The following is a 20,998-nucleotide window of genomic DNA, read 5'->3' on the forward strand; positions in this document are numbered from 1 at the left end:
AAATTTATCGGGCTGCCTAGAAGGCTAGGGAGCGACCTAGTATTGGCCATTGAGGTGGGCAAGACGGTTTGGGTGGTCAAATGGGCAAAACAATGTGAACGGGTCATTTTTGGATCAAATTGGTGTGCTATAGCTCACGTTTTTTGGGGTAATCCCAAGGTTCATGTGTGATTTTGGTTGAAAATCGACTAGGCTGCCTCAGGAAAGCTGGAGAATGGCCTAGTGTGGGCCATTGGGGTGGGAGGGGTGATTTAGGTGGTCAAATTGGAGAAATGGTAAGCTCAGTCGTTGGGAGTGATTTTGGACTAAAATTAACCGGGCTGCCCCAAGAAGGCTGAGGAGCATCCTAGTATCGGCCATTAGGGCAGGGGGCGGTTTGGGTGGTTAAACAGGTAAATAGCGTGAACGGGCCATTTTCAGGCAAAATCAATGTGTTATAGCCCACGATTTTTAGGGTGGGCCTGGGGACGAGTGTGATTTTAGTTGAAAATCGGCTGGCCAGGTAGGCTGAGGAGTGGCTAAGTATGATTAATTTTGGTGGGTGGGTGGTCTGGGTGGCAAAATGGGCAAAATAGCGCGAATGGTTTATTTTTGGGCCAAATCGGTATGTTATAGCCAACAATTTTTTAGGTGGGCCCGGGGCCGGGCGTGATTATGGCCAAAAATTGATTGGGTTTTCCTAAAAAGGTCGGGGAGCGGCCTAGTATGGGCCATTGGGATGGGCGGTGCGGTTTGGGTGGTCAAATGGGCGAACCCATTTTGAACGGGTCATTTTTGGGCCAAATCGATGTGTTATTGCCCACGGTTTTTGGGGTGGGCCCTAGGGTCGAGTGTTATTTTGGCTAAAATTTGACTGGGCTGCCTAGGCAGGCTGAGGACTGGCCTAGTGTGGTCCATTAGGGTTAGCAAAGTAGTTTGGGTGGTCAAATGGGTGAAACGGCACGAACGAGCCATTATTAGGCCAAATTGGAGTGATATAGCCCACGGTCTTCAAGGTGGGCTTGCGGGCGGAGCTTAATTTTGGCGTCTAATCGACCGGGCTACCTCATGAAGGTTGGGAAATGACCTAGTACAGGCCATTGGGTTGGGTGGGGTGGTTTGGGTGGTCAAACAGGCGAAACGGCTCGAACGATCTATTTTTAGGCTAAATCGGTGTGCTATAGCCCACGATTTTTAGGGTACGCTCGGGGGACGGGAGTGATTTTTCCCAAAAATCAATCGGGCTTTCCCAGGAAGGCTAGGGAGTATCCTAGTGTGGGCCATTAGGGTGGGGGAGGCTATTTAGGTAGTCAAACGGACCATTTCCAGGTCAAATCAATGTGCTATAGTCCAAGGTTTTCAGGGTGGGGGCGGGGGCTGGGCGGGATTTTGGTCAGAAATCAAATGGCTACCCCAGGTAGGCTGAGAAGCAGTCAATTATGGGCCATTGGGGTGGGCGAGGTGGTTTTAGTTGTCAAACAGGCGAAACAATGCGAATGAGACATTTTTGGAATAAATCGGTGTGCTATAGCCCACGGTTTTCAGGGTGGGCCCGAAGGCCAAGTGTTCTTTTGGCATAAAATCAATTGGTATGCCCCAGGAAGGCAGGGGAGTGGCCTAGCATGGGTCTTTGGGGTGGGCGGGGCTGTTTTAGTGGTCATACAGGCGATATGGCGTGAATGGGCTATTTTTTGCCAAATCAGTGATCTATAGCCTACGATTTTTGGGGTGGTGCCCAGGGAACCGGCGTTATTTTGATAGAAAATCAATCGGGCTTCCCCAGGCAGGCTGAGAAGCGGTCTAGTATGTGCCATTTGGGTGAGCGGGGTAGTTTGGGTGGTCAAATGAGCAAAACGGCACAAACAGACCACTTTTGGGCAAGTCCACAGTTTTGGGGGTTAGCCCTAGGGTCGAACGTAATTTTTGTAGAAAATTAATAAATATGCCCCAAGCATCTAGTGAGTAGCCTACTATGAGCCATTGGGGTAGGCAGGGCAGTTAGTGTGATCAAACAGGAGAAACGGCGCGAAAGGGCCATTTTTTGGCCAAATTGGTGTTTTATAGCCCATGGTTATCGGGGTAGGCCCGGGAGTCGGGCGTTATTTTGGATGAAATTTGAACGGGCTGCCCCAGGCAGGTAGGGATGTAGCCTAGTGTAAGCCATTAGGGTGGGCAGAGTGGTATAGGTGGTCAAACGGGCGAAACGGCACGAACGGGCCATTTTCTGATAAAATTAGTATGCTATAGACCAAAATTTTGGGGTGGACCTGTAGGCCAAGCGTGATTTTGATCAAAAATCGGTTGGGCTACCTCAGGCAGGCAGGGGAGCAGCCTAGTGTGGGCCATTAGGGTGGATAGGACAGTTTGGGTGGTCAAATGGGCGAAATGGCACGAACGGGCCAATTTCAGGCCAAATCGGTGTGTTATAATCCATGATTTTTTAGGTTGGCCAGGGGGGCGAGCATGGTTTTTCCCTAAAATCAAACAGGATTCTCCAAGCAAGTTAAAGAACGGCCTAGATGGGCCATAGGGGTGGGCGGGGCAGTTTGGGTGGTCAAATGGGCAAAACGGCAGGACCGGGCCATTTTTAAGCCAAATTGATGTGCTATAGCCCACAGTTTTTAAGGTGGGATCGAGGGCCGAGCATGATTTTGGTTGAAAATCAGCGACCTTCCCCAGATAGGTTGGGGACCGACCTAGTGTGGTCCATTGGGGAAGGCAGGGCGGTTTGGTTGGTCAAACAGGAAAAACATCACGAAAGGGCCATTTTTGGGTCAAATCAATATGCTATAGCCCACAGTTTTTGGGGTGAACCCGAGTGTCGGTCGTGATTTTGGCAGAAAATTGATTGGGCTACCCCAGGCAGGTTGAGGACCGGCCTAGTGTGGGCCATTGGGGTGGGCGGGGCTCTTTGGGTGGTTAAATGCGTAAAACGGTGCAAATGGGTTGTATTCGAGCCAAATCGGTGTGCTATAGCTCACGGTTTTTAGGGTACGCTTAGGGGACGGGCGTGATTTTTGCCAAAAATTAATCGGGGTTCCTCAAACAGGCTAAAGAGTGGCTTATTGTGGGCAATTAGGGTGGGAGAGGCTGTTTAGGTGGTCAAACGGGCGAAACAGCGCGAACAGGCCATTTTCAAGCCAAATCTGTGTGCTAGCCCACGGTTTTCAGGGTGCGCCCTGGGGTCAGGACTAATTTTAGTCAAAAATTGGCCGAGCTGCCCAGGCAGGCTGGGGAGCAGCCTAGTATGGGCTATTGGGGTGAGCAAGGATATTTAGGTGGTTAAACGGGCAAAACGACGTGAACGAGCCATTGCTAGGTCAAATCGGTCTGCTATAGCCCATGGTTTTTGGGGTGGATTAAGGTTCGATTGTGATTTTTTTTAAAATTGACCGGACTACCCTAGGTAGGCTGGGGAGCAGTCTAGTATGGGTAATTGGGTAGGCGGGGCATTTTAGGTGGTCAAACGGGCAAAAACCGACTAGAACAAACAATTTTTGGGCCCAAATCAGTGTGTTATAGCCTACGAATTTTGGGATAGGCTCGCGGGTCAAGCGTGATTTTGGCCAAAAATCGACCGGGTTGCCCTAGGCAGGCTAGGGACCGACCTAGTGTGGGCCATTGGGGTGGGCGGTTTCAGTGGTCGAACGGGCGAAATGGTGCAAACAGGATATTTTCAGGCTAAATCGATATGCTATAGCTCATGATTTTTTAGGTGGGCTCGGAGGTCGGGCGTGATTTTTCCCAAAAATAGATCGAGCAGCCCCATGAATGCTGGGGAGCGACCTAGTATGGTCCATTGGGGTTGGCGGCGCGATTTGGGTGGTCAAATGGATGAAATCGTGCGGACAGACCATTTTTTAACCAAATCAGTGTGCTTTATCCTACAATTTTTGGGGTGGGCTCGGGGGTCGGGCTAGATTTGGGTCAAAAATCGACCGGACTACCTCAGACAGACCCGGGAGCGGCCTAGTGTAGGCCATTAGGGTGGGCAGGGTGCTTTGGGTGGTCAAACTGGCAAAACGGTGGGAATGGGCCATCTTTTAGCGAAATTAGTATGCTTAAACCCACAATTTTTGGGGCAGGCTTAGGGGACGAATATGATTTTTACCAAAAATCAACTAGGTTGCCCTAGGTAGGCTGGGGAGCGGCCTAGTATGGGCCATTAGAGTGCGCGGTACGGTTTGGGTGGTCATATAGGCAAAACAGCACGAACGAGCTATTTTTTTGGCCAAATCGGTGTGCTACACCTCATGATTTATGGGATGGGCTCGAGGGCCGGGTGTGATTTTAGCCGAAAATCGATCGGGCTGCCCCAGGCAAGTTAGGGAGTAATCTAGTATAGTCCATTGGGATGGGCGGGGTGGTTTCTGGTCTAACGGGCGAAATGGCATAAACGAGCCATTTTTGGGCTAAATCGATGTGCTATAGCCCACAGTTTTTGAGGTGGGCTCGGGGGTCGAGCTTGATTTTGGCTAAAAATTGACCCGGCTGCCCCAGGCAGGCTGGGTAGTAGCCTAGTGTGGGCCATTAGGATGGACGGGGCAGTTTGGGTGGTTAAACGGGCAAAACAGTGCGAATGGACCATTTTCATGCCAAATCGATATGCCATAGCCCAAGATTTTTGGGGTGGGCCCAAGGGCCGAGAGTAATTTTGACTGAAAATCAACCGGGCTGCCCCAGGCAAGCTGGGAGCAGCCTAGTATGGGCCATTAGGGTGGGCGGGACAGTTTGGGTGGTCAAACGGTCGAAACGACGCGAAAGGGCCATTTTTGGGCCAAATAGTTGTGCTATAGCCCGAGGTTTTTGGGGTTGGCCCAGGAGACGGACGTGACTTTGGAAAAAAATTGACAGGGCTGCCCCAGGTTGGCTGGGGAGCAGCGTAGTGAGGGCCATTGGGGTAGGCGGGGCGGTTTGGGTGGTTAAATGGGCTAAACGGCGCGAATGGGCTAATTTTTAGCCAAATTGGTGTGCTATAGCCCACGGTTTTTGGGGTGGACCCGAGGGCCGAGCGTGATTTTGATCAAAACTCAATCGGGCTGAGCCTAGTGTAGGCCATTGTGGTGGACGGAGCGATTTATATGGTCAAATGGGAAAAACGTAAGGGAGTCAAGTGGGCTGGGTCGTAACTAACTCGGCCCGATTTGACCCAGCCCGGTAAGCCCTAGGGATTTAGGGTTCTGGGTCCCGGGCCGATTATTTTTTTAAAATGGGCCAGGCTAACCCGGCCCGGACCAAGCCCAGTCCAGGCCAGCCGGTTAACCAGCCCGAATACCTTTTTAAAAAAAAATTAGGATTTTGGGCCAAACTAGCCGTTGGTCCAACGGTTATATAGCCGTTTTTGGGTCCAAACGGCTAGTTTGGGCCCATTTATTAAAAAAAAAATTAACTTTAAAAAATATTTTTTAATCCCAAAAAAAATTCTATAAATACCCTACAACTTCAAATCATTTTTCACACAATTTTTCACTCTCTCAAATCTCAATTCTCAATTCTCAATTCTCAAATATTCAATATATTTAATTTCTTAAAGTGTTCACTTTAATTTTTTAATTTTTCGTTTACAAAGTACGAGCGGAAGTTTCTAAAGTCGCAACCTTCGGATACTTTCAAAATTTGGTATTGTCGTTCCATCTGTTACGTTTAATTTTTATTTATTGTATTAATTGTTTAATATTTAATTTTATTATATTTGTGTATTTTGAATATTTTTAGTTTAATTTAACTTATATTATGGATAAATTAAAAAATCTCGCTACTAAAGGTGTTAAAAATTTTTGTCCCGGAAGCGGTAGTGGTAGTAAAAAGCGAATTACTAGTGGTAGAGGTAGTTCAAGTAGTAGATATACTCGTGTGCCTTCGCCTCCGGTACTGCTTGTTACACCTTTTGAGGAAGAAATAGGTGTAGGTGCTCACGATATGGATTATGTAGAAACTCAGGAAAATTACAGTACGGAAGAAGAAAATGAAGTAGATGCAGTTAATTTAGACGAAGATAATGAAAATATTGCTGAGACACCCGCAGTAGGAGATGCTAACGTTATATCTGAATTGGTTAATCTCCCACCCCGTCCTCCCAGTGCCCCAAGACCTCGTAAAAGAACTAGTGTTTCATGGCAATTTTTTGAACGTATATCAGATATTAAGGTGCAATGCAATATTTGTCAACAAATATATAAGCATATAAGTGGAGGCAAGCAAGAGGGTACGTTAATGAGACATATAGCTGAAGATCACAAAAGAGAGTTAAATATTGCATAAGGTGGTAGGGATGTTGGTGGGCCAACGCAAACTAGAATGGACCCAGCAACGGGTCACGTAGCGAAGAAGTATAATAAATTGAGGGACCGGGAAGAAATAGCTAAAATGATAGTTGTGGGTTGTTTGCCTTTTAGTTTTCCTTCTTCTGATGCCTTTATTCGTTATATACAAGCAATTTATAATCCTATGTTTAACGGTATTCCTAGAACTACTTGTCGGTCTGATATTTTTAGACTCCATTCACAATATTATGTTTATTTATCAACATTGTTAGAAAATATTCAATGTAGATTGTCTCTAACTTCTGATCTTGGTCGTGCTGTAAATAAAAATGATTATTTAACCGTTACTTGTCATTGGATGGATAGTAATTTCGTGATGCAAAAACGTATTCTTGATTTTTTATATGATGAAGATCGTAAACATACTGGACAATTTATTGCTGATTCTATTGTTAAAATTGCCGGATATATGGTATCGAAAATAAAACTTTATGTATTGCTTTTGATAATGCTTCTAACAACAAGACTGCTATAAAAAATAAAATCTACGCTATCTCCGCCCTTGCCTGAAATTTTTCATATTAAGTGTGCATCATATATATAATTTAATTATAAAAGATAGTCTTGAGTTTTTTGAGCTTTATATTGAAAAAATTCGTCTTGCCGTTGGTTTTATTCAAGAAAATAATCGTAGATATTAAATTAGAGAATTTAAAGTTAAATGTCAAGAAAATGGACTTACACCTATTTTGATGCCTGAGGAAATTGATACTAGATGGAATTCTACGTATGAATTTTTAAAAACTTGTTATAAATATAGAATTCCTATTACACTAGCTTTTAATCAACATTGCGGTTCATTTGCTGATTCTGCTGATTGAATGCTACATAATTCTAATTGGGTTGTAATTAATGATCATGTTAAGTTTTTAGAAAAATTTTATGTAGCTACGGTTGAATTTTTCGGTGCTTATTATCCTACTGTTTGTAATATTTTGGCATATATAGCCGATATTTCTGGTTTGCTCAAACAATATAAAAATAAAGAAGGTTGTAAAGAAGCTATTGGTGCCATATTTACGAAATTTAAAAAATATTTTTTTCTGATTTCCCCTATTTACTTGGTTGGTTCTATGCTAAATCCGTCCGTGACATATAATAATATGTGCCACATTAGTACTCGTATTTATACTAACTTAGAAATAAATACTAACCATGATTCTAAACGAGTACAACCTGATTTGTGGACGGCTACGGCTGATGCAAAGGATTACATAGAAAAATTATATAATCACTATGCTGATTTATTTGATTCAGTCGTACCTACAAATATCACTCCAACTGTCGCTCCTCGTCCTCTCGAGGAGCCATCATCTTCTAAAAGGACGGCACATAGTGGTTTTTCTTTTATGATTTAAATTGTTGGAACAGTGTTGATGAGAGAACTTACAAATCAACTCATCGGGAAGAGCTGAAATATTATCTTTGGACGGCACCAGAGGATCGCAGACGATGGATCAACATGTTGGATTGGTGGAGGAGTAATGAAACACAATATCCTGTTCTTTCAAGATTAGCTAGAGATATCTTGAATGTTCCAATGTCAACCGTTGCATCAGAGAACGCCTTTAGTCAGGGACGACAGCAGTTTGGAGACAACCTACACTAATTGGGAAGCAATGCAATGAATGTTCTAGTTTGCCTCAGAGATTGGATTAGAGCGGAAAGAAGAAATCAAGGAATGGAACCGGAGCCGAGCGACGAGCTGAAACTTGAAGAAATTATGACTTCACGGGAGAATTCAGCAAAATCAAGTCCAATGCATGGTTTTGCCCCCGTTGACTTCGACTATCCTATGCAAGTTCCCGTTAATATTAACATAAATGAGTTAAAAAAAATGATGCATAATTTGTAGATTTTTCATTCATGTAAATTATAAATTTTGGATCATTTTGCAATCAATAAAATTTCCCAAATTCATTCACTCCTTAGTCCTTTCTTTTTATATTTTTTCATTTAACGATTTAAAATTTTAAATTGAATTTCTAGTTTTCTACTTTAAATTAAAAACTTACTTCTAATATATTATTAATTTACTACCAAATATTATTAATTTATTATATTAAGTAGCATATGTTTTGTATATTTGTGCATATATCTTCTATAGAAGTGTATATTTAACGTATACATGTGTATATGTTCTATAAATTAATATATAAATATATCTATATATATTGTAATGTATATATAATGTAGTATATTTTATAATTAGTAGTATATATACATTGAATGGTGTGTATACACGTGTATATATCTTCTATAGAAGTATATATTTAACGTATACATGTATTTATGTTTTATAAATTGGATATCTTTTATAGAAGTATATATTTAACGTATACATGTGTATATATTTTATAAATTAGTAAATAAGTATATCTATATATATTTTAATGTATACATAATGTAGTATATTTTATAAGTAGTAGTATATATACATTGAATGGTGTGTATACACGTGTATATATCTTCTATAGAAGTGTATATTTAATGTATACATGTATTTATGTTTTATAAATTAGTATATAAATATATCTATATATATTTTAATGTATATATATTGTAGTATATTTTATAAGTAGTAGTATATATACATTGAATAGTGCATATACACATGTATATATCTTCTATAGAAGTGTATATTTAATGTATACATGTGTATATGTTTTATAAATTAGTATATAACTATATCTATATATATTGTAATGTATATATATTGTAGTATATTTTATAAGTAGTAGTATATATACATTGTATGGTGCATATACACGTGTATATATCTTGTATATTTAACGTATACATGTGTATATGTTTTATGAATTAGAATATAAGTATATCTATATATATTGTAATGTATATATATTGTAGTATATTTTATAAGTAGTAGTATATATACATTGAATGGTGCGTATATATGAGTAATTGACTAATTGTGTATATGTGTATATATTTTTTAAATTCTAATGTAGTACATACTATATATATAGTGTATATATATTATTTAACGTATTTATAATGTATATAGGTGGGTATATGTAATGTGTATTGAAAGAAACTTTTTTCTTTTAAATTTTTGACCGGGTTAGACCGATTTTTTAATCGGATTTGACTGGGTTTTGGTGGGTTTGACCGGATTGGGTTAAGTGGGCCGGGTTAGGGTGGGTTTTAATTTTTTTACTGTTTGGCCTGGCCCAGCCCGGCCCGTCTAGCGCCAAAACCGGCCCTTAACCGGCCCTCAACCCGGTTAAAATAGAAGGGCCGATTTTGGGTTGGCCCAACCCGGCCCGTTTGACACCTATAGAAAAACGGCGTGAACGGACCATTTTTTGGCCAAATTAGTGTGTTTTAACCCGTAGTTTTTTGAGGTGGGCCCAGGTTCAAGCGTGATTTTGGACAAAAATCTACCAGGTTGCCCCAGGTAGGCTGGAGAGCGGCCTAGGCTGGAACACTAGGGTAGGCGGGGTGGTTTGGGTGGTCAAACAGGCAAAACGGCATGAACGAGCCATTTTCGGGACCAATTGATGTGCTATAGCCCACATTTTTTGGGATGGGCTCAGGGGCTATTTTCGAGCTAAATTGATGTGTTATATCCCACGATTTTTGGGGTAGGCCCGAGGGTTGGGCATGATTTATACCAAAAATTGACCAGGTTGTCCCAGCCAGGCTGGGCAACGGTCTAGTGTGAACCATTGTGGTGGGTGGGGTAATTTGGGTGGTCAAACGAGAGAAACAGCACAAACAGGCCAATTTTGGGCTAAATCGGTGTGCAATAGCCCATGTTTTTAAGGGTTGGGCCGACGACCAGGCGTGATTTTGGCCGAAATTTTATCGAGTTGCCTCAGGGAGGCTGGAGAGCGACATAGGCTGGGCTATTGGGGTGGGCAGGGAGTTTTGGGTGGTCAAACGGGTGAAACGATGCAAACGAACCATTTTTGGGCCAAATTGGTGTGCTAGCCCCATGGTTTTTTGGGTGTGCCAGGGGGCGGGGCATGATTTTGGCCAAAAATTGATTGGGCTGCCCCAGGCAAGCTGATGAGCGGCCTAGTGTGGGCCATTAGGGTGGGCGGGGCAGTTTGGGTGGTCAAATTGGTGTAACGGCGTGAATGGACCATTTTTGGGCCAAATCGGTGTGCTATAGCCCATAGTTTTTGGGGTGGGCATGGGGACCAGGTGTATTTTTGCTAAAAACTAATCGGGCTGCCCTAGGCAGGTTGGGGAGCGGCCTAGTATGGGCTATTGGGGTGGGCGAGGCTGTTTGGGTGGTCAAACAGGCAAAACGGTAGAAATGGGCCATTTTTGGGCCAAATCGGTGTGCTATAGCCCACGATTTTCATGGTGGGCCAGGGTCCTACATGATTTTGGTCAAAAATCAATAGGGTTGCCTCAGGTAAGCTGGGAGCGGCCTATTATGGGCCATTGCGATAGGTGGGGCGATTTAGGTAGTCAAACGGGCAAAACAACGTGAATGGGCTGATTTTAGGCCAAATCAGTGTGTTATAGCCCATGGTTTTTTAGGTGGGCCCGATGGTCGGGCGTGATTTTGGCTAAAAATCGATAGAGCTGCCTCAGGCAGGCTGAGAAGCGGCCTAGTGTGGACCATTGGGGGTGTTCAAGGTGATTTGAGTGGACAAATGTGCAAAATAGCATGAACGGGCCATTTTAGGGCCAAATCGATGTGCTATAGCCATGATTTTTGGGTTCGGCCTAGGGTCGGGTGTGATTTTGGTTGAAAATTTATCGGTCTACCCCAGGCAAGCTGGTTAGTGGCTTAGTGTGTGCCATTTGTGTGGGCAAGGCAGTTTGGATGGTCAGACGGGCAAAATGGCGCGAACGCGTCGTTTTTAGTCCAAATCGATGTGCTATTACACATAATTTTCAGAGTGGGCTCGAAGACCAGGCGTGATTATGGCTGAAAATCAATCGGGCTGCCACAGGCAGTCTTGGGAGCGGCCTATTGTGGACCATTGAGGTAGGTGAGGCGGTTTAGGTTAGGGCTGCTTATCGGATGGACCATTACACTTAACGATTTGGCTAATTAGTTATTGGTTTTAAAATATATAAATCCACTAGCCAACCAATAAGATATCGGTTGGTTCAGTAACGAATAAACAATTAACGGGCGGTGTATTGGACCTCCACAATTTGAATACAAAATAGACAAATAGTAGTACTATATCGTGATAAAGAAAAAGTTCTAACTTTATATGCAACTTGGTTGTGCAGGGAAGAGCCTACTGAGCTATTCTACTATTTGTAGTTGGAACCTCAAGGAGAAAAGCACAGTAGAGCTTTGGTTTTGTTAATTTCTAAACATGTATCAAGAAGAACGATTACTCATACGAATACATGATGAATATCTCTTCACTATCGCCAAGACAGATACAGAGGGAACTCCATAAATCACCAATATATTCTAAGATATGGTTTTCTTTCTAAAAGAAATGAAGATGGCGTACCGGCAGAAGAACCAAAGTTGAAAACACTAGTAGTCAATTGGAGGCTTTGCTTTGCAAAGATCTGAAAGTCCAAAGGCCGAATATATTATGTTACTTTTACTCCTAATAATTTCTCTTTAGTTTTTATTATGGTTAATTAGTAATGGGCTTTAGGTTATTACACTAGAATTCAGATATATTAGGTTTAGAGTTTATATTTTAAAATAATATAATATGTATTTTAATTTTTATATATCTAGGTGGGAAAGTATAAGTATATTAGGTAATTCTTTATGGTTTAAAGGTTTATCCGATAAGGAAATTAAGTAATCCACTCCCACACCGATAAGTGGTTAATATAAAATTTGTATCCGTCCACCAACCTTTATTCGATATGCCAACACCAATAAGCCAATAATCCAATTTTTCGATTGGTTTATTGGATAGGTTCGATTTTAAACAACCCTAGTTTAGGTGGTCAAACGGGCGAAACGGTGCGAACGGGCCATTTCGAGCCAAATCAGTGTGTTATAGCCCATAGTTTTTGGTGGGCCCAAAGATCAAGCGTGATTTTGATTAAAAATTGATCGGGCTTTCCCAAGCAAGCTGAGGAGCGGCTTAGTGTGAGGCATTGGGGTGGGCGGGGTGGTTTGGGTGGTTAAATGGGCGAAACGACGCAAATGGGCCATTTTCAGGCTGCCCCAGGTAGGCTAGGGAGTGGCCTAGTATGGGTCATTGGGGTGGGCGGGGCGATTTGGGTGGTCACACAGGTGAAACTGCATGAACGGGTTAGTTTTGGGCCAAATCGATTTACTATATCCTACGATTTTTAGGGTGGGCTTGAGGGCCTTACGTGATTTTGTCCAAAAATCGATTGGATTGCCCCAGGCAGGCTGGGAAGCAGCCTAGTATGGGCCATTGGGGTGGGCGGGGTGGCTTGGATGGTCAGAAGGACAAAACAGCGCAAGCGGGCAGTTTTCGAGCTAAGTTGGTGTGCTATAGCCCACTATTTTTGGAGTGGGCCCGACAGTCGGGTGTAATTTTAGCCAAAAATTGGTCGGGCTGCCCCAGGAAAGCTTGGGAGCGGCCTAGTGGGGTCCATTGGTGTGGGCGGGGCAGTACAATATGAACGGGCCATTTTTAGGCTAAATCGGTGTGCTATAGCCCATGATTTTTGGGGTGCGCTCGGGGGCCGCATGTTATTTTGGCTGAAAATTGATTGGGCTGCCCCAGGAAGGTTGAGGAGCAGCCTAGTATGGGCCATTGGGGTGGGTGGGGTGGTTTGTGTGGTCAAACAGGAGAAACGATCATTTTTAGGCCAAATCGGTGTGCTATAGCCCACGAGTTTTAGGGTGGGCCCAGGTGTCGGGCGTGATTTTAGTTGAAAATTGATCGAGATGCCCGAGGCAGGCTGGGGAACAACATAGTATGGGTCATTGGGGTGGAACGAGCGGTTTGGGTAGTCAAACGGGTGAAATAGTGCGAATGGGTTATTTTCAAACCAAATCGGTGCTATAGCCCATGATTTATAGGGTGGGCCTGGGGGACGATCATGTTTTGGGTCGAAAATCTATTGGGTTGCCCCGGCAGGATGGGGAGAAGCCTAGTGTGGGCCTTTAGGGTGGGCAGAGTGGTTTGGGATATCAAACTGCATTAATGGGCCATTTTCGGGCCAAATTTGTGTGCTTAGCCTACGATTTCTTGGTTGAGTCTAGGTACCGAGTGTGTTTTGGGTGAAAAATTGACTGGGATGCCCCAAGCAGGCTGGAGAGTATCCTAGTGTGGTCCTTTAGAGTGGGTGGGGCGATTAGGGTCGTCAAACAGTCAAAACTGCATGAACGAGCCATTTTTGGGCTAAATCAGTGTGCTATAGCCCACGGTTTCTAGGGTGGGCCCGAGGGACTTGCATTTTTTTGGTCAAAAATTAATTGGGTTACCCCAGGCAGGCTGGGGAGCGGCCTAGTGTGGTTCTTTGGGGAGGACGGGGAGGTTTAGGTGGTCAAGTCGGTGAAACGGCACAAATGGGCCATTTTAAGGCCAAATCGGTATGCATAGCCCACGGTTTCTGGGGTGGGCCTGGTGGTAGGGCATATTTTGGGCAAAAATTTTATCGAGCTGACCCAAGTAGGCTGGGGATCGACCTAGTATGGGCTTTTGGGTAGGCGGGTGGTTCCGGTGGTCAGACAGGTGAAACACCACGAACGGTTCATTTTCGAGACAAATCGGTGAGCTATAGCCTACAATTTCTGGGGTAGGCCAGGGGGCGGAATATGTTTTGTGTTGAAAATCGATCAGGCTTCCCCATACAGGCTGAAAAATGGCCTATTCTGGGCCTTTGGGATTAGAGAAGCGGTTTGGGTGGTCAAACGGGTGAAATGGGACAAATGGGCTATTTTCGAACAAAATCAATGAGTTATAGCCTCCGATTTCTGACGTGGACCCCGGGGTCGGGTGTGTTTTGGGTCGAAAATTGATCGAGCTTCCCCTAGCAGGCAAGGGAGAGTCCAAGTATGGGCTTTTAGGGTGTGCGAGGCGGTTTGGGTGGTCAAACGGGAGAAATAGCACAAACGGGATGTTTTGGCGCCAAATCAGTGTGCTATAGCCCACGATTTTTAGGGTGGGCCGGGGGTCAAGCATATTTTTCAGCCAAAAATTAACCAGGCTACCCCAAGCTGGCTGGGGAGAAGCCTAGTGTGGGTCATTGGGGTAGGCGAGGCGATTTGGGTGGTTAAACAGGCAAAACATTATAAACAGCCCATTTTTGGGCTAAATCAGTGTGCTATAGCCCACGATTTTTAGGGTAGGCCCGAGGGTTATGCATGTTTTGGGCCAAAAATTAACCAAGCTGAGGAGCGACCTAGTGTCGGCCTTTGGAGTGGCCGGGACTGCTTGTCTGGTCAAACAGGTGAAACAATGCGAACGAGCCATTTGCGGGCCAAGTCGGTGTGTTATAGCCTACGATTTTTGAGGTGGACCCAGGGACCAGGCATATTTTTGGCTGAAAATCTACCGAGCTTCCCTAGGCAGGCTGAAGAGCGGCATAGTATGGGCAGAGGGGTTTAGGTGGTTAAACGGGTTAAACGACAAGGACGGATAATTTTTTAGCCAAATTGGTGCGCTATAGCACACGGTTTTTGTGGTGAGACCAGGGTCCGAGCGTGTTTTGGGCCAAAAATTGACTGGGCTATCCCAGGTAGGCTGGGGAGCGGTTTGGGTGGTCAAACGGGTAAAACGATGTGAATGGGCCATTCTCGGGCCAAATCAGTGTGCTATAGCTCACGATTTCTGGGGTGGGCCTGGGGTCGGGTATGTTTTGGGCCCAAAATCGATCGACCTGTCCCAAGCAGGATGGGGAGCGGCCTAGCATGGGCCTTTGGGGTGGGTGAGGCGGTTTGGGTGGTAAAACAGGCAAAACGGCGCGGATGGGCCATTTTTATGCCAAATCAGTGTGTTATGGCCCACGATTTCTAGGGCGAGCCCTAGGGTCGGGTATGTTTTAAGTCAAAAATTGATCAAGCTAACCCAGGCAGATTGAGGAGCTGCCTAGTATGGGCCTTTGGGGTGGGCAGGGCGGTTAGGGTGTTCAAACGGGCGAACAAACTATGTTCGGGCCAAATCGATGTGCTATAGACCACAGTTTCTGGGGTGGGCTCCGGGGCTGGGCGTGTTTTGGGCTAAAAATCGATTGAGCTTCCACAGGCAATCTGGGGAGTAGCCTAGTGTGGGCCTTTAAGGTGGGTGGGGTGGTATGTGTGGTCAAACGCGCTAAACAGTTGTTTTTGAGTCAAATTAGTGTGCTAAAGCCCACGGTTTTCGGGTTCGAGTCGGGGGTCAAACATATTTTGGTTTGAATTTCGATCGGCTGCCCCAGGTAGGCTGAGGAACGGCTAATGTAGGCCTTTAGGGTGGGTTAGGCGATTTGGGTGGTCAGGCAGGCAAAATAGTGCGAACGGGTAATTTTCGGGCAAAATCGATGTGCTATTGCCCATGGTTTCTGGGGAAGGCCCAGAGCCCAGGCGTGTTTTGGGCCAAAAATTAATCGGGCTCTCCCAGACAAGCTAGAAGTGAGGGATTGGGGCTGGCGAGGTTGGCAAAGCAGTTAGGGTGGCCAAACGGGCAAAACAACACAAACAGGTCATTTTTGGGCCAAATTAATGTGCTATAACCCACGGTTCCCGGAGTGGGCTTGGGGCTAGAGCGTGTTTTTGGTCGATAATGATCGGAGGCTCCCTAGTAGGCTGAAGAGTGGGGGAAGGTTCCGACGTGGTCAGCGAGGCCATTTAGGTGGTCAAATGAGAAAAATGACACGAACAGGTCATTTTGGGCCAAATCAATGTGTTATAGCCTACTATTTCGGGGGAGGGCCGGGGCCTCAGGCGTATTTTGCGCTAAAAATTGAGAGTGTTTGGGGCCAAAAATCGATCGGGGGCTCCAAGGCATGTTAAGAAACGGGGAAGTATAGGTCGGTGGGTCGGCGGGTCGGCGAGTCGGTGGGTCGGTGGGGCTATTTCGGTGGTCAAACGGGTGAAATAATGCAAACGAGCTATTTTTTGGGCCATATCAGTATGTTATAGCCCGTGGGTCCTAGGGGCCCAAGGACCGAGCATATTTTAAGTTAAAAAATGACCGGGGGCACCCAAGCAGGCTGAAAAGTGGGGAAACGATTGAAACGGCATGAACAGGCTATTTTCGGGCAAAATCAATGTGTTATAGCCTACGTTTCCAGGGGTGGGCTTGTTGCCCAGGTGTATTTCAGGTTGAAAATCAATCGGGGACTCCCAGGCAGGCTGAGGAGCGAAAGAGTGTGGGTCGGGGGGTCGACGGGGCCGTTTAGGTGGTCAAACAGGCAAAAAGGCGCGAACGGGCAATCTTTGGGCCAAATCGGTGTGTTATAGCCCATGATTCTAAGGGTGGGACTGGGCCCATGCATGTTTTAGGCCAAAAATTGATCAGGGGATCCCATGCAGGCTAAGAAGCGGAAGAGTGAGGGTCGTGGGGTCGTTTAGGTGGTCAAACGGGCAAAACGGCACGAACCGGCCTTTTTCAGCCAAATCAGTGTTGTATAGCCCACGGTTCCTAGGATGGGCCTGGGGCCCAACGTGTTTTGAGCAGAAAATCGATCGAGGGCACCTAGGCAAGCTGAGGATCAAAGAAGTGTGGATCGGCAGGGTCAGCGAGGCCTTTAAGGTGTTCAAACATGCGAAACAGAATGAAAGGGCATTTTTTAGGCCAAATCGGTGTGTTATAGCCCACAGTTCCAGGGGTAGGCCTGGGGCCTGGGCGTGTTTTAGTTGAAAAATCAACCAAGGGCACCCAGGCAGGCCAAGGAGCGAGTGAGTGTGGGTCGGTGGGGCCGTTTGGGTGATTAAACGGGTGAAACAGCGCGAATGAGCCATTTTCGGGGCAAATTAGTGTGGTATAGCCCACGGTTCCAGGGGTGGGCCCAGGTATCGAGCGTGTTTTGGGAAAAAAATTGATCGAGGGATCTCAGGCAGGATGAGGAGCGGGGTACTGAAGTCCGTGGGGTCGGCAGGGCTAATTGGGTGGTCAAATGGGCAAAATGATGCGAACGGACCATTTTCGATCCAAATCAGTGTGCTATAGCCCACAATTTCATGAGTGAGATCGGGGCCCAGGCATGTTTTGGCCTAAAAATTGATTGGGGGCTCCCAAGCAGGCTGAGGAAAGTGAGAGTGTGGGTCGGCGGGGTCAGCGGGGCCATTTAGGTGGTCAAATGGGCAAAACAACGCGAACGGACCATTTTGGGGTTAAATCGGTGTGCTATAACCTACGATTTCGGGGATGGACCTGGGAATAGGGAAAAAATGGTGACACAATTAGACCTCCTAATCTTCCCATACCTCAATAAATATTATTATATCAGAAAATTGTAAAGAAAACAATAGAGCATGGCTTTGAACTCACACTACGTTAAAGTACTATAAATAAAGGTAAAAGTGGATCCTATTCCATTAAAAAAGGTAAATTTTGTGGATGGGATCCTAATGATGAAATAGACTAAAAAAGAGGTACACACGATGAACATGCTCGGGCCTGAGCGTGTTTTGGGCCAAAAATCGACTGGAAATTCCAGGCACGCTAAAGAGCGGGAAGTCTTGGTCGGTGGGGTTGGCATGGTCGTTTGGTTGATCAAACGGGCGAAACGATGTAAACAGGCTATTTTTGGTCCAAATGAATGTGCTATAGCCTACGATTTTGGGGATGGGCTCGAGCATGTTTTGGGCTAAAAATTGATCGAGGCTCCCAAGAAGGCTGAGGAGCGAGAGAGTGTAGGCTGGCAGGGTCAACGGGGTCATTTGAGTGGTCAAACGAGCAAAATGGCATAAATAGATCATTTTTGGGACAAATCGGTATATTGTAGCCCACGATTTTGGGGGTAGGCCCCCGGAAGATGTTTTGGGTCAAAAATCAACAGGGGCTCCTAAGCAGGTTGAGGAGCGGGAGAGTGTGGTCCGGCGGGGTCAGAGTGGTCATTTGGATGGTCAAACGGGTGAAACGGCGTAAACGAACCATTTTTGGGCTAAATTGGTGTTCTATAGCCCACGATTGTTAAGGTGGGGCTAGGGCTCGGGCCGGATTGGGCTAAAAATTAGCCAGTGGTTGTAGAGTATCTCAAGGTGGCTCGGTGGGGTCGGTGGGTTCATTGGGTGGTCAAATGGGTGAAACAGAGCGAACGGGTCATTTTTGGGCCAAATCGGTGGGTGTTAAACCATGGTTGTCAGGGTGGACTTAGGTCTCAGGTGTAGTTTGGGCCACAAATTAATTGGAGGCCCCCAGGCGGGATGTGGAGCGGCTCAGGGTGGCTCGAAAGGGTCGATAGGGGCCATTTGGGAGGTCAAACGGGCTAAACGGTGTGAACGAGCCATTTTTTAGCCAAATCGATGGGTATTTGCCCACAGTTATCGAGGTGGGCATAGGGCCCAGGCGCGGTTTGGGCCATAAATTGATCGACGGCCCCTAACGAAGTATGAAGCAGCTCGGGGTGTCCTATCGAGGTCGATGGGGCCATTTCAGTGGTCAAACGGGTGAAACGGCACGAATGGACCATTTTTGGGTTAAATTAGTGGATGTTAGGCTACGATTGTTAGTCTGGGCTTGTGCGATTTGAGTTAAAAATTAACCAACGATCCCCAGGCGGGATGTGGAGCGGTTCAGAATGGCCCTACGGGGTCGATGTGGCCATTTGGGTGGTCAAACGGGCGAAACGGCATGAACGAGTCATTTTTCGAGGCAAATTGATGGGTGTTAGCCAGGTTCTCGGGATGGTCCAGGAGCCCGAGTGTGATTTGGGTCAAAAATCTATTAGCGGTCCCCAGTCATGGTGCGGAGCAGCTCAGGATAGTCTGATGGGGTCGGTGGTGCCATTTGGGTGGTCAAACGGGTGATACAATGAGAATGGGCCATTTTTGGGTCAAATTAGTGGGTGTTAGCCCGCGATTATCCCGGTGAGCCCCTAGCTCAAGCGTTGTTTGGGCCGAATATCGACCAACGGCCCCTCGATAAGGTATAGAGCGGCTCAGGGTGGCCCATCGAGGTCGGTGGGGCCATTTGGGTGGTCAAATGGGTGAAACAGCGCGAATAGGTCATTTTTGGGCTAAATTAGTGGGTATTAGCCCACGGTTATCGAGGTGAGCCCAAGGGCCGGGTGCGATTTGGGCTGAAAACCAATCGATGGCCCTTAGGCGGGGTGTGGAGTTGCTCAGGGTGGCTCGACTGGGTCTGTAGGGTCATTTGGGTGGTCAAACGTGTGAAATAATGCGAACAGACCGTTTTGGGGCCAAATCGATGGGTGTTAACCCACGGTTGTCGGGGTGGGCCCGGGGATCGAGCGTGATTTAGGCCGAAAATCAATCGGCAGCCCCTACACGGGGTGTAGAGCGGCTCAGGGTAGCCCAAAAGGGTCGATGGGGCCATTTGAATGGTTAAACAGGCGAAACGGCGCGAACGAGCCATTTTTAAACTAAAATTGGTGGGTGTATATATATTTATAAATATAAAGTAGCCCACTACTAAATTAAAATTTTTGTTAATGCGCAGAGTGTTGAAAAGATTGGACCATAAAACTCAATTGTACACATGCCACCAAAATATATGCTGCAATAATAACCACTTTATTCTAAATTATAAGTTTCTAAACGGTGATATGAAATCGTTTCTAATAGAAAATGTTTTATGTCATAAAATGAGACTTATCAATGCAAATTATATTCAGCCAGGCTTCAAAATGTATATTAAACATCAGGTAAAAAATAACAACAAAAATACTTAAGAGATACTATTAAAGATTATGGTGTGGTGGTTCTTCTTAATAAGAGATCTCGAATTCTATATCCGGAGTAGCTTTTGAGAGGAATGATTTAACGTCTAAATCGAGATATTTCATTGCAAATTCAAATTAGTTGAATTTCTAAGCAGATATCAGATATTCAAAGAGGAAAAATTAAGTGTCTAAGAAATATCAGTAATATAGTAGTAATAAATACTTCTTTATTCTTAATCAAAAAATATGAATTTAAATATTGAACATGAAATCGCTTTCGATAGAAAACATTTTATCTTCTAAAATCAAACTTTTAAATGCGAATTTAAATTTTTTTTTTGTGTCCCGTTCGGCGTTCGGTACCCGCATTGGAGCCCGACTAATCCGGATTCGCACCGGGTAGGGCTCCATTCGGAGGTAGCGCTCCCAACAGAGTTTTTTCCACCCTCAACTTCTGGTTAAGAGTGAAGCAACCCCATCCGTTACACCACAACCCATGTTGGTAATACCAATTTAAATTAATCAAACGTTAATGCAAGTACACATGAAACAAAGAAATGTTAAAAGAGATTATATAAGGTTTGACTATTTATTTTATTTACTCCATTTTAGCAGTCTTCAAATGAGGATAACATCTCTCTTGGGACTTGTGCATATGGGTAAGTGGGATATGATATTGATTCTTAGGTAACTTCATAATTCATATTCATATGAAGAATTATACTCCCTTCGTTTCATTTTAGTTCGCATTTATTGATTTATCACACCCCTTAAAAAAATATTTAATAAAAGCTTATTTTACTAAAAATACCTTTGTTAATTATACATTGAAAATATGAATTTGAGTAAATACACTTTGTTTAATTATTTAATATTGAGGATAATATTGAAAGAACATAATAAAATCCTCTTGATTTCATCAAAGGTACAACTAAATTGAAACAAATATTTTTTAAAAAAAGGACCAACTAAAACGAAAC

This window comes from Capsicum annuum, chromosome 10 (assembly GCF_002878395.1).
Source record: "Capsicum annuum cultivar UCD-10X-F1 chromosome 10, UCD10Xv1.1, whole genome shotgun sequence".
NCBI lineage: Eukaryota > Viridiplantae > Streptophyta > Magnoliopsida > Solanales > Solanaceae > Capsicum > Capsicum annuum.